The sequence below is a fragment of the Phasianus colchicus genome, chromosome 6 (genome assembly GCF_987193195.1).
Source record: "Phasianus colchicus chromosome 6, bPhaCol1.hap1.1, whole genome shotgun sequence".
In the NCBI taxonomy this organism is placed as follows: domain Eukaryota; kingdom Metazoa; phylum Chordata; class Aves; order Galliformes; family Phasianidae; genus Phasianus; species Phasianus colchicus.
In genome coordinates this window covers 3966269-3981097 of record NC_143441.1, presented here as the reverse complement: position 1 = coordinate 3981097, position 14829 = coordinate 3966269, and the positions used below count along the sequence as shown (strand labels likewise).

General features: G+C 36.7%; 1 protein-coding gene across 11 annotated transcripts in view; it reads left to right on the top strand.

Annotated features, from left to right (window-relative positions):
- SUGCT (succinyl-CoA:glutarate-CoA transferase) overlaps positions 1-14829 on the top strand; it is a 328623-nt gene that overhangs the window by 16591 nt on the left and 297203 nt on the right. The gene's annotated exons all lie outside the window — the stretch shown is intronic.

Here is a 14829-nt window from a genome sequence, read left to right as displayed (position 1 = left end):
TTTTTCTGAACAGTTTTAGTGCACCAGTTTTGTGTGACAAGTTTCCCATCTGGTAATTTCAGTGCTCTTTACTACCCCTCACTCTTCAGATTTATCTAGCTATATGTTCATGGAAGGGCTGTATGTTCATGGGTGTTCTCCATTACTTCAAGCTGCAGGCTGCTTGATAGCTGAAATGTAAGATGAGTTTTAGGTTTTTCAGGATGTAGGTATGTGAGCATGAGAACTGCATACATATGGAAAAACAACTTGAAGTCTGAAAAATCAGTTATTTGAAAACCTAACACAAAAAATCTACTAAAATTAAATGATTTGTGCATGAGAAGTCTGTGGTTCAAGTACAAATAAAATAAAACTAAAAAAGTTACAAATATTTGAAGACCAATTTAAAATATTAGTTGCAAATCAGGCTGGACTTGTTGTTAATTTCTGAATAATAATATCTTTACTATTTTAATTCCTGCATGTTTGTTGTTTGGGAAACAAACAGGTTTTTAGAATGTTGTGATGTGTTTATCATGCTTTCGTGGCAAGTATTTTAAAAAAAAAAAAGCAGAAAGGCAATTATGTTCAGTGCTTGCTGAGAAACTCCTGTTACATCTTGCTAAAGGTATATGTTTAATTTGGTTTGTGGAGAGTTACCACAGTGTTCTTCATATTTGCTTATGCATGTTATCTCAGAATTTACTGAGGGTTTTTCCTTTTTTCTAGTTGCTGTATCTATAATTAATGAAAGAATAAATTGATACCCACACTGCAATTTAGTTGTTACAGTTTGGCCTTTGATTTAATAAATCTGTTTATCCACTCGCTGCACATGATGACTTTGGGGTACTTTTATTTTGCTGATAGGTTGTAGGTCATTCAAAATTTAATGCATTCTGTTTATTTCCATGGAAACTACACCAGGTACAAAGAGCACAATAACACTGAGCAAATTCTCAGCTACGAAACACTATTTTTCAACATAGTGACAACCATTAGCTGTGTACTTTCACCAGAGATGAACCCTATGTGCTGTGCTCCTGAAAATCTTCATCATTGGAAGTGACCTGTTGTTTCATAGCTGGAAGTCAGAAGATGCCAAATCTGAACTATGTGGTGGATGTGGTAGGACAGTCCAGCTAAGTTTGGCAATGCACTTCACAGTCTTCAAACTGATATGGGGCCTGGTTTTATCATGTTGCAAGAAAAAGGCTGTCTTCTTCACTGGCCTGACTCTGGAAGTTTGAGCCTTCAGCTTAGTCAGCATCATGATGTAATAAAGTTGATGGCTTGTTTGGAAGAATCCATTTCCTATTCCAATTATCCTATTACCTGTTGGTGGCTCTGTCTTGAAATGATTTATTTTTAAACTCTGTGGCCTGTTTCAAGACATTTCAGCTCAAAATATTTTGTGGCATGGTTTACTACTATATTCAAATATCCATTGGCCTTTTTTATTTTGGAGCCCTGGGAAGAAAACCAGAAGTTGATTAATATAGCTTGGTTTTTTTAGAAATAAAAAATTGGTGAAAAGGAGATCAAATGTAAAATATTTATGGCAAAAATGGATAGTGTAGCAGCTTAGGTTTAAATATGAATGCCAATGGAAAAAGATCAGGAGAGTTTTTTTTCATTATAAACAAATAAGGATAGATAGCACAGGAGATGAGTAAAAGCACTACAACGTTTTTGTGGGAGTTAATCTACATACATTGCAATTTATTAGTGGCAAAGTCAGAGGAGTTTCCCTACTTGAGCCATTTTCTTTAAGGGGCTTATTTGATAAACTTTCTTAATCTGAATATCCTGCATATAAAGCTTTAGAACTACTTGGTAAATGAATATGTATAAATCACTTGTATCAGTGTATCTGAGCAAGGTGGAATTTTTGTCGGAGCCTGTGTTATTAGTATGCATAGTCACTTTGCTAATGAAAACACACACTGAAGAGTAATTGACCATATCAGGATGTTCATGGAAACTTAGAAATTAACTCACTTTTCTTTTCTGAAGAAGACAGGACATAATCAGTAATTGTTTGTACCTCTCAGCCATGTTGCTTGCTGTTTAAATGTGTGTTCAAAAGCTTTTCTCCTTCTAGTTTCTTAAAAGGAGAAGTGTATAAAAATAGTGGGACTTTTGGCACAGAAATCTGTCTTTAAGCAGTGTCTTGATTGTTTTAATGTTAGGCATTACAGTATTTGACCAAAAAGCTCCAACAGGTTCATGTGAGTTAATTGAGTTGGATGCCTACTTTTGTGAGAGATTGGTGTGAAAAACATTTTAACATTGCATTCTGAAGGACCCTTAAGAAGCACTCACTGTCCCCACTGTAGGTAGGAGCTATGCTTGTGACAACGTTTGAGGGTAAGGATTGGAATGAAAATGAAGGATTGGAATGAAAATGAAATGGAATGACCCTTTGACAAGCTGATTTCTTGCAGGTTGCTGAAAACTCAGAAGTAATATTTCAGGTGGAAAAAGGCTGAGAACACAGTCCAAGATTATTTGGTAATGCCATAAAAAGTTACATGTATATAGAATGCCTCACTAGAGATATGGAAAATATGAGTTAACAAAGATCTGAAGAGAAGCATTGCTTGTCAGATGTAAGAGATGTGCTGGCCTAGAATATTGGATTAAATGGACAAGATGTCTTCCCAAATGTTGGAAACTGTTAAGACAAATGATCTTGGTTACAGAAACCCCTATTACATCTAAACAGTGGGATTTTATCCATCATTTTGCACCTCACTTACAGGCTGTTCAAGAGATAATAGAAATATGTTAGTTCTCAAGCCCTTTCTGGTTTACAGGTCCTGTGAAGGATAATGGATACACAATATAACATGAATTATGTTAGAAAGTCTTTGAACAAAGGATTGGAGTGGTTTATATGTTAACTTAGGCAGTTTCAAATATGCTTTTTAGAGATATATTTTATGTATCATAACTATTCTTAACTGACAAAATGATGTTGGTCATTGTTAATGGCTATCATGAACTCTTACATTGAGATATGAGAATAGAGAGGCATTTTTTGACATAACAGTTGATAATAATAAAGTAACTAAGAAATAAATATGTCCAGTGTGTCAGAATCAGGGTGTTTTCCCAACTTTAATTTTTGATTTTCTTTATGTGCAGTCTACATGCTGAAGACATTATAGCAGATCCATTTAATAAATTATAAATAATTACTGTATTCTGCTTCCCTTAGCCATTTAGTTAACACATTAATGTGACTGAAAGTCATCTGGACTGCCTTCGTTTCTTATTTTTGGAAGCATGTTACCTTTCAAGTTCAGGCATCATAGGTATGGAACACAATCAATAAACAAGTAATTTGATGGAATTAGCTTCACCCTACAGCATAACTTGTGTAGCAACTGTGATCAAGATGTCATCAAGACTCTTCTGACTCTCGTTCACTTATTGCATGCAAGTATAAATAAGTCAAGTTGAATATTAAAACTTTTTTTTCTTTAATATTAGGGGCCATCCAAAAAATGGAAAATAATTCTGACTCTAGATTGCACTGTATTCTTTGCAGAGAGAGCATGCCCAAGTTATGCTATTTATTATTTTAGTCTTCTTTTAAAAAATATAAGATGATCTCCAGTTGTTACACTTTAGAAGAGTGGTATTTTCACTTTTCAGACTTATTTGTGACAAATCAGTGTGAAAATATGGGTATTGGATTTGTCTTAAGAGCTTCCTGTCACTATATTTGTGTCCTGTTACATAATAATTTCTACCTTGTACTGCTTGATGTCAGCCTGATGGAGCTGATCTGTTCTTGGAGCATAATGCATTGGTTGTTTGGTCATGAATGGTTCATATGTGCCATATGTAATTTAATAGCACCTAAATACGTGAGTCGTTCAGGCATCATCAGTATGGAACACAATCAATAAACAAGTAATTTGATGGAATCAGCTTCACCCTACAGCATAACTTGTGGAGCAGCTGTGATTAAAAAAAAGAGTGGCACTCTTATTTATTTCCACTGTGAGTGACACCACTTATTTATTTCCACTGAAACTATAGCAGATAAGAGGAGCAAATAAGAATAACCTTATTTGATAGAGCAAATTCTTGGCTACAAAACACTGATGGTGCTGACTATGTTGGAAAATAGGTGTGCATATTTGCCAGCAAAGAATAAGAGCCTGCATGCTTGTAAAAAGTCTGTACCAACACAGATGACCCTACTGCTGAAATGCATCAGCCTCCACTCTGCTACGCCCGCATCCACTGTTCGGTCTTCACAAATGTTCAGTAAGCATCCATGAATGGCAACAGGTACCATTTCTTCTGCATGAAGGAATTCAGTGACACCTTTGCTTCAGATGCACTTCCATGTCAGACACTGTTTTGTCAGACTGCCCCTCTGCTGCCATCTGTTGCACGGCAACAACACGTGACAGGGTATTGGTAGGAACATTGCCGTACCACCAACATCTGCCTCTGACATCATGGGCCAAGATAATAAAAAAGAAGGCATTAATTTTGGAGCAGCCCTCATATATTCCTCTATATTCCATCCATCCAGAGGTAGATTGCACCAGCCTGCTCTCTGTTTCCTTTGACATCCCTGTTCTTATACGTGAGATTGCTGAAGAATTTGGTCTAATCAGTCCCAATTACAGTTCTGCATAGTTCCTCCTAGCTTTGTTTTCTCTTCGCTTTTTGTGAGCTGAGGACTAGTGTTTCTATTCTGCCCTGTGTCCCACTTGCAGCAGAGAGAATATCCTTTTTGCTATTCTCATGTATAATAGGTGTGAGCAGTAAAAAATCAAAACTGAGCTTGAGCATACTTAGTCTGTGGGGATAGTGGACCTGCAGCCTCCACCTGAAACTGGATTCTGGTATTTTGGTCAATGTGAAAACCAAAAGAAAATCTAATAATATTAATAATAGGAAAGCATAACCATGACAAACACTTTTTTGAAGTGTTTGCTATAAAGAATAGAAATCCTCAGTATTTTAAGCAAACAGCTGTAAGGGTTTCTGTTGTTGTTTGTTCTCCTAACATAGTTAAACAAACCAGCTTCCTCTTTCGTTTTGTGCTTAGGAACAGAATGATCATTCTGTCAGATGTTGAAAATTCTTGGTTTTGTACAGCTTCAAGCTCAGGATTGGACTCTACTACATAAAATGCTTTTTGTTATCGGCTGGTGTATGGGGGTGACTGGTTTATCTGAATAGGCAGATGCTGTAGCAGAACATAGGGTGGCAAAAGTAATACCTCCTATTTTATGATGTTGGCTCATGATGTCAGAGGTGGATGTGGATGATATAGCAGTAGGGGTTGAACCTTCCCATCAGTATCGTGTTATATTTTGTTGCTGTGTGACAGATGGCAGCAGAGAGGCAGTCTGACCAAATGGTGTCTGACATGGATGTGCATGTGAAGCAAAGGCATATCATTTAATTCCTCCATTAATATTAGTTGACTTTTGCTAAACATTTATGGAGACCAAGCAATGGATGTGAGCACAGTGAGGCGGTGAGTGGTACGTTTCAGCAGTGGCAACAGCAGTGTGAAAGACAAGCCACATTCTGGACAGCCATGCACAGCTCTCACACCATGAACTGAAGAGTGTCTCAGTCAGCTCATCTGTGCAAATCCAGCTAATAGCAGTGACTATGTTGAAAAGTACCGTTGTGCCCTTTGCATCTGTTACAGTTTCCATGGAAATAAATAGGAGGCATTACTTTCAGAGCAATCCACACAAAATCTGGAAGACATACTTCTTAGAGGTCAGATGATGTGCTACTTTATATTCAGACTGCAGCATTTTTCTTCAGTGAAGGAACTCTGGTGATATGGGACTGCCTCCTTCTAAACGTTGGACTGTTGTAAATTGTTAGTGATAGTAAAATGAAAGGTAGTGTAATTTTTCAGGAGTCCGGGGTCATCTGTGGGTGAAGAGTTTAGACATAGGTGAGCCAGATGTTGTCTCCTTTTTGGTATTCTGGAAATCCAGATCAGTAAACCAAGTTTCTTATCCAAACAGCTCTGATTGAACATATCCAGCCCTACTACAGCTTTATTTCCCAATGTTTCTCTTGCTTTGTGAGTGCTCTCAAAGCTATAGATACTGTTCTCCCTTACAAGTTGGCTATACTGGTGAGCAGAATCTTAGAACTAATTTAAATATAATGTATTTTGGCAGTTCTGTTGTTCATTTTTGTTTAAGTTTTTGAAATTTGGCTGGTTCAAGTAAACCACGTACAGAAAGTGGTGATCTGTTGCTCTCTGTATGATCTGTGCAGTTCAACTAAGAAACTCAGTTTATTTCTGGACAGAAGGGGGCACTGTTTAAAAGGACAACATAATTTTCAAATCAATTTTTTTCTTAATGCCTCCGAAAGCAGAACGTTTAGAAAAACATTGAATTTTGTAGGTTTTCTTGAATGATGAAAGCTTCGTCTCTTAGGCTCTCAAGCCTTTTCTCCCATCTCTGTTTGTTTATTAGTTTTGATGGAACTGTGTGTGCTTTTCTCTTGGACAGGTTTTTCTGAAGTTAGTGCTCCTTAGTTTTTTGTCTCCTCTTCATCCCTTCTTTTCTAGAAAGCGAAGTAATGCTTTGTATCATAAGCAGGTTGCTTTGTGTGTTGCTTGTGACATTACCCAATCTCTTCTTTCAGTATTTTTTTTGTTTTCTCCCATTCCATTTCTTAAAGCATCAACACGACATTTAATTTTCTGCCTTTTAAAGAATTTTTACTTCTGCAGGCAGGAAAAGAGCATTCTGCTGTATTTATTTGTGAGATTGAAGACATGGTGATCTATTATGCAGAAATATTTATACCTCAGCCAAAGGGAAGTAAAAAAAAAAAAAAGTTGTTACTTTTTATTAAAATCTTATTATTCTAACTGATCATACTTCAGAATTTGCTGTCTGTACCCTGAAGAACTTAGTTTTAACTCTGATTTTACATTTGTAAATGAAAAATTTACAAATTTAGATTAATACTTTGTGAAGTCCTAAGCTGTATTAAACTGCTAGTTGTATTTGTTAGTAAGTAGTTGTGTTATAAACAGACGAAAAATAAGTGGAAATAATGGAAGGAAAAAAAAAAAAAAGAGGTATTTTGTATCAGATTTTCAGATGAGTCTAAATCTGGAATTGTTATGTATGTACCTTTCAAGTTAATATATATAAAGGGCGTAAGACCAGTTAAGGAACACATTTCTTCAAATTTAAGTATCACTTATGCATCTCGAGTGATTCTAATTAATCCAAAAAGTGGAATTGTTCTTCAACCACCTACTTAAAAGACAGTAATAGCTCAAAATAACCAGCATTTGGTACCTTTCAGTATATCTGTTTTGTACTAATGGCTTATAGCTGCTTCTTATGAGAAGATATAATGTGATAATTTTGATGCACGTTCTACTTTGACTCCATTATTTTCATAACAGAATAAAAAACCAATAAACAATCACAGCATGCTTTGCTGGGCAAAGGCTAGTCAAAGTGGGAATAACTTGAGAGAATTAGATGATAAAATAAGCTGGGAACTGCAAAAAGGGAAAGAAAAAAAAAAAAGAAGAGGATTGGTATCATGGTTTCTGTCAATAAAAGAGTGTTCAAAATACATTTTCAACAGATCTGTTGTTCAAGGTGCTGCACTCGGAATGCTTTGTCAAAGGAGGCATTGTCAGAACAAACTGTGTGTCTTGCTTCTCGCAGTTCTTGATGTGGTTTGAGAATGAAAAGGCAGGTCTGAAAAACTGTGAACATTATACCTCTCTTAAATAAACAAAAATATCAGGTTTGCAATCTGTGAAGTATGAACTCACTGGCAGCACTGACAATGATTGAACAAAGCATTTGGAGGGGAAAAAAATATGCAACATCTACCTGAGCTTGACTTGATAAAAATAGATTGTTCCAGTACTGAAAAGAAAATCAAGGCTCTGGAATGTTGTTTTTTATATTACGCATTTAGAAGATGGATGTATTAAAGACTTGATCAGTCCTTTTTTTTTTTTTGATAGCTTGAAGTTGTCTGAGTGAGCTGTTAAATTAGTAAGCAGGGTCTAGAGATAAAGTAGGCCATGAGAACACTTTTTTGAGGAGTGGAGTAGCACACTGGATTCACAGGGACCAGTAATTATTGGGATTACATAATTACAATTATAATTGGACAATAACCCTTGTGGCATTTATTAAAACTGTACTAAAATCCTTGATACTCACATAATGTTTTCATAGACAAACTAAGGTAATGCAATTTAGAACGAATGATAAAATCGGTTCAAAAGTTGTCAGTCTTATATTTTACACTATATAAACAACAACTATTTGTATTTCACCACTGACGTGGAAGGCAGTGATTCAGAACTGACATTGCCACATATTTTGTTTTGATCCAAGTGGGTGATGGAATAGCATGAAGGTGACCCCAGAGTCCTCATTGGTCAAAAGCAATGGCTTGTTTACTGTGGGCTTGGGACTGTTAGGGGCAGGAGGATTCTGGAACTGATTTACAGGTAGAAGATATTTTCTCTTTACACCATTTAAACTCCTTTAAAATAGTTTCTGGGAGTGTGGCTATCTCAGAGAAGAGTCATGCAGAGCTGGCCTCAAAAGCTCTGCCCAGTTTCATTTCCTACAACCAGAGATTTAAAGCATTGCCAGCAGTCCCTCTGTCAGCAGACTTCCATGGAGGGTTGTGTGATGCAGCCCTGGTTTAATTGCCTGAGAGCTCCATGCTGCTCAGAAGGTCCCCAAAGTAGAAAGAGGGCAGAGCTGTATGATACAGCAGGATAAGAATTAGAAATTGACCAATTTGTCTGCACAAAGAAAAGTCAAGGGTAGAATTAAGTGTTGGAGCAAGGTCACTGTGTTGTGCTTAATCAGAAATAATCAAGTGCTTTTAAGATACTATGGGGAACAGTGGGTGAGAAAAGGGTTCTCAAAAGATTTGGATGTAATGGTGAGGAATAATTAAATTTGAACACGAGTCCATGTTGCCATATTGCTATATGGAAGACTGGAATACTGCATTATATTAAAACAAACATGGTCCAAAAGACTCTGCTCTACTCCACATTGGTGTACTCCCAGTTGCTTCTGGTTGCCATGTTTCAGAAATGATATTAAAAGGTGAAGAAAGTTGAGAGAAGAACTACAGGTGAGAAGCACTGTTTAGGAAAGGTAGTTCAGAACCCCCAGTTTATTTATTTATTTATTTATTTTAATTAAATGGTACTGTTATTAGATAAAAGCTGCTGTGGTCATCCTAAATCATTCTGTAAATTTTCATATGGAAGTACTTAAATGAAGATTCTGATGGAATGTGAAAGCATCAACAAAAATCCTTACCTAATGTGTAGAAATAGCTAACATTTTGCTTTTTGCTAACATTTTGCTAACATTCATTTCAAAGAATGAATGTTAAGAAAAAATATGAATTTTTTTCATAGGTATAAGTAAAACAAGAATTTATACATGGGTGTCAGCAAGTTGGATTGTCTCTAGTTTTGAGAGAGAATTAATTGGAAATAGAAGAGCAGTGTATGAAATAATAAATGATGAGATATAGCATTAGCCTTTTTCTTTCTCAAGACTGCTAAATAAAGGAATCATCTGAAGCTGGAAGACTGGATATTTAAAAATAGTTGTGCATTGCAGAGAAAGTTTGCCTTTTTGTGCTCTGCAGGGTTTGATGCCTTATGTTCTTGAGAGCAAGATGGTAGCAGACTTAAAATTGATGTATATAAATATACAGATGAGAACAGGCAGAGTTATTTCAGAGTGTTTGAACAAGCTGGGAAACTTTTAACTTTTAAACTCTTTAAATAGCAAACGACGTGGTGTCAGTTGTTTGCTGTACACTTCAGGACTGAAAGATGAAATAAACATAATCATAACATTTAATAATGATCTTCTTTTTAGGAGGTTACGTCACAGAGTTTCTTGCAGATTTTACAAACTGAAAGAACTGAGTTGAAGTCATCATTGGTTTTCAGCTCTGTGCTAATATGCTCGCTTGTAAACTACACATTTACACAGATTAAGAACTGACTCCTTTTGCAGTAAAGAACCAGCTTCACGGCATGCAGCAGCAGCTTTTAAGAGGTTACTGTACTTCCCATGTGCCATCGCTCTGATATCTGAGGCTATCGTCAATATTAATCAAATGTTCTGATGTATTAAAGACTGTTTCAGTCTACGTGGGAATTTCTGCAAGGTTTGGGAGTAGAGCATTATTTCGTAAGGTACAAGAGTTTAATAGTAGAGCCGTAATCTCAGAAAAAAAACCAAAAACAAAGAAGTTAAACAAAAAGTTATCCTTGTAAGTATGTTTGTAATTAAGACCCTATGATGCTATGAAGTGGGGCAGTTTTTTGAAGCTATCATTCCTTATTTCCTGTATTCACCAAATGAATAGAATAGCCAAAAAGTCTGATGGGACAATTTTAATCTGTATTTGCATTATACTATGTTTGCAAGCAGAATTTCTTAACGTTTGGGGAAATTTTAGAACCAAACTGACTCTTCCACATTATTATGTGAGTCTAAGACTTTTTTTTCTGGACATCTAAAAAGATTTATGCCTCATTCTGAAAAATCTTTGGTCATATAAGATGTCAGTGGTAATATTATGTGGTATGTAGTTCCCTAAAAGAACAACTTTGGTCTGTTGATGTAATTTCATTCTTTTGTAAAGAGAGAACTTTTGAAGCCAGTCATAATACATTTAAATAACCCAACAGAGTTATGTAGAAAAAGCTGAGCTATCTTTAAACCAATGTGGTGAATTGGCCCTGGAGTGCTGTGCTGATTCAAGCTGCAGTGCTTTTGTGGCCTGCCCACCTCAGCCATTTGTTGTGGGGTAGCAGTACGTGGCATCAGGGGACTCTCTGTGCTTCTTTAGGGCTAAAAGATTTGTGGAAACGTAAAACTCAAGGAAAGATTTTGTAAAGAGATGGCAATTAATTAAAGGAATGTGGTACTACGAGGTGTCTGAGAATTGCCATTTTGTATTTCGTGACTGTCACGTTCTAAGGACTTGCATAATTTTGATAATAAATGTTAAGACAGCCTCTGGTTCCCTGCCTCTTGCAGTAAGTCACCTGTGATGTCCCCAGGCCTTCTTTTGCTTGGTGCAAGCTCCATTCTGGAAGTCTGCTACGTCAGGGTTGGCACTCTGTGGCAAGCATTTCTTCCCAGAATACTTCATATACGCAGTATAAGCTACAGTCCTGACCACGTGAAACTTAGTTTTTGAAAATATATGTATTTACAGAATGAACAAATGTTTTATAGTAGGAGCAGCAGTAGAAGACCTAGCGGTTGGCTGCTTTATTTGAAAATGAGTTCTGAGGGCCAGTGGGAGCTTTTTTTTTTTCTCCCCAACCTCTTAGTGTTAATTATCCTACTAAAGCTATGTGTGCAGGTTCTTTAGGAAATTTAATCTTGATTTCTGCTCCTTAAGAAGACCTGCTATATCCCATCTTCCCTTACTGTCCATTTTATATCAAGGCAATTCTTTTACAAACAAGTTTTTACCTCTTCTCCTTTAACAGATGCTAATAAAATACATTGTGTGACTGTGTTAGGTACAGTAGTTTTTTCCATATTGGGGATTTTGTTTTTTTACTTAAGATGGAGTTATTCTTTATTTTCATTTATTTATTTATTTATTTTAATTAGAAGCAAAAATCATTCTGAGAAAGTTTGTGAAACAATGACCTGTTAATTGTAGACTTATAAATGGATGACAGACAGTAGGATTATTTTGAATTGTTTAATTGCTAAATGTCTTTTAATACTTCTCTTTTAAAGGTCATTTGTTTCAGAAGTCCAGTTAATAGGATTTGTAAAGTTGTTCAAAGTCCTCAGGATTTTTATTGTTTTTTTTTTTCCCCATTCACGCTGTAATTAAGTTGAAAGTGCCTGCTTAATCTAAGTGGAAACTTCTAAAGGTTTTCCATGTGCATTACCCCTAAGCAGTTGATTTTGGGAGTTCCATATACTTCACCTTTCAATTGTGTTGTGCTCTGAAGATGAACTGTGTAGAAAGTTTAAAACTATATCTTCCTGTTCAGGAAGTCTGTCAGCTGCAAACTGTTGGAAGCTGGGAGAGTACTCAAGAAAAATATTAGATAGGCTTATCCTGTTCATATTGGCATCTGTTTTAGTCCATTTCTGGAAACAGAATGTGTAGCTAGCTGGGCCTTGAGTCTGATCTAGTGCATTTGTTCTGATGTTCTTGTACTGTTCTGTGCTTTTTGGACACTGGCTAAATTTCTCCACCCATCAGCACTGCTCAGATGGCATAAGCACAGATTTGCTGTGTTCCTGTACCTCTGGAGCATTATCAATAGAACTGTTGCCCAAATACCAATGGCAGGGCTAACTAGCCTCCTTAAAAACACCTTTAAAACCAAGTTTCCAAAAGGTTGCCAAGTAATAGGTGAGCACACAAGTCTGGTAGCTCTTAATTGGAGGAAAAGCAAAAAAGGCTTGACTTTTCATAGAACTATAGAATAGCTCGAGTTAGAAGAGACTCCCAAGGATCACTGAGTCCAACTCCTGGCTCCTCAGAGGACAACCCAAACTACTCCAGTTCTGGAGTCTTACGTTTTTCTGGTGGTGAGGGCATCAGTGCTTTTCAGCCTCTTATACACAAAACTTGTGAACACAATTCAGGAGTGATTGAAATATATCACAAAGGTGCATTTTCTTAGGGTGTTTCAGAATAACACCAAACTTGAATGATGTCATTTTGCACAGGACTGATGTAACTACGTTAGTTGGAAGATAGAGGACCAAGAGATAATTTTCCTATTTAAATTCTTGTCATTGGATATATGTTTTTCTCTGGGATCCCGATGTGCTAGTTTTGCAAGCAGCAAACAGACACATTCAAAGTGGGGAGGCTTCTGTAAAATTCAGCTGGTTGTCAAACTTCTTGGAACTGAGCACGGGGCTGTTTTCTATACAGCGGGCTTCTGTCAGCACAGCTGTGCTGCTCAGGAACAGGAAGAGGTGTGAACACTGACCTGTGTAGCTGTTTTGACAGAAACCGTTAGCAAATATGCTGTTATATTGGCAAAGCTTTTTTCTTTCACTGATCTGCTCAGGAGTGCATTTCCATAAGTAGTTTTACATTCTAGTGCATAGTGTAATTTGGCCCAGAAAGCTGTATGTGCACAAGCATTGCTTTGCCAGTATATGATGTCCTTTTATCTTTGGAGTAATAAAGGGCTCTGGCAAAGACACAGGCTGAACTTCCAAAATCTATCAGTAACCCTGACTAATAAAAGGGTGAAAATGGAAAGGATTTTCCATTTCAGTGTTCTGAGAAACCAATGGGAGCTGACAGGCTTCTTTCTCTGCTGGTGAGATTGATGTCCTTGTGTGATTTAGCTCTGATATGCACCACCAAGAAGGTGGTCTTCACAGCTGAGGGACTCTGGCCCTTTGAACTTGTGCTGCTTCTGTCACTCGTAGACCAGCAGCAGGTAGGGTGCATGGTTTTTTTTGTTCTGAGATTTAGCTAGCCTTTTGCACTTCTATTAAAAAACCTAGCAGTGCTGTTTTTTTCCACTACTGTTCCTCTGGTCACGCACAACCTGAATGTCCAAAATATTGTGAATTTAGGAATAAGAAGCAGTTTCAACTGAGTGCAGTCCTGAAACACTCATGTGTTCCTGTTCCTTGTTCGGTATGAGAAGCATATACGAAGTTTAATGAACAAGTCATAATTCTTTCCTGCTTTCAGTATTGACTTCCAACTGTGCACAGAAATAATAGCTTTCTTATGACTTCACGCTTATGGCTTGTTCTTTCATCTACATGTAACCACCCTAAAATTAGCAGTATTTTGTATAAAATCTGAAACTTCAGGTTTTGGATTCTGTCCTAATGAAGAATACCATAGAAGACTGCCTGTGAGTTGTAAAACTTGACACTGGGTTAGTTTACAGTGAATGAAACCAGATTAGGCACTGAAATCCTGGATATGAACAACATAGCAACACAGTACAATTGTGGAGACACTTACTGATGGTTTAATGTTTATTTTTCAGTAGCTATTATACTTGGACTGGTGCCTAGCTAAGTTAACAGAAATAAAGCTGGAAGATTTTAGGCATCTTCATAAGCCATGCAGTAAGCTTTTGTAAAGCAGTGTTTGTTGTGCTTGCGTTCTAATAATCTGTCGAGAAGACCCAAAAAAAGATCACCAAACATTTTATTTGTTGTTACTGAACTTTTCTTGTCTGGTTTCCTAAGGAATTTGTTCCAGGAGACTGTCTTGTCTTGTAAGCCTCTCTCTTCTGCTTTGTTATTGTATTCATCTTTTTTTTTTTTTTCTTTTTTTTTTTTCCCCATGCATGAGAGACTTTTTATATGATGATTGCAGCTTTTTGTTTGTTTGTTTAGCTCTTCAAAATGTGGAAGCTTTGAGATTTCAACAAAGAAACAGATCTCATTGTCTTGTTATGCCACTTCATTTTATTTTCTATGGGTGTTATTAGATTGGTAGGAAGACTGTAAGTAGCTGATTTTGACCTGAAATGTTTCCTACTATGCATATGGTCTTCATTACTTCTGTTTTTAAAATCCTGTGATAAAATAAATCCCTTTGCCAGTAGCTGAAAAAGAAAACAGTTTCGGGTGTAGAAGACAGAATGAACTGAAAAATAGCCTGTATTTTGTCATCTGCAGAAACCAAAATGGTGGCAATATCTGGCACTTTTCCATGTACTTGAACATTAAAAGCATTCTGTATCCCAGTGTTTATGTCAGAGTTGGCTGACACCCACTGATCTGCAAGTTCTCTTGTGGAGAAAACTTTGTCATTGTACGTTGT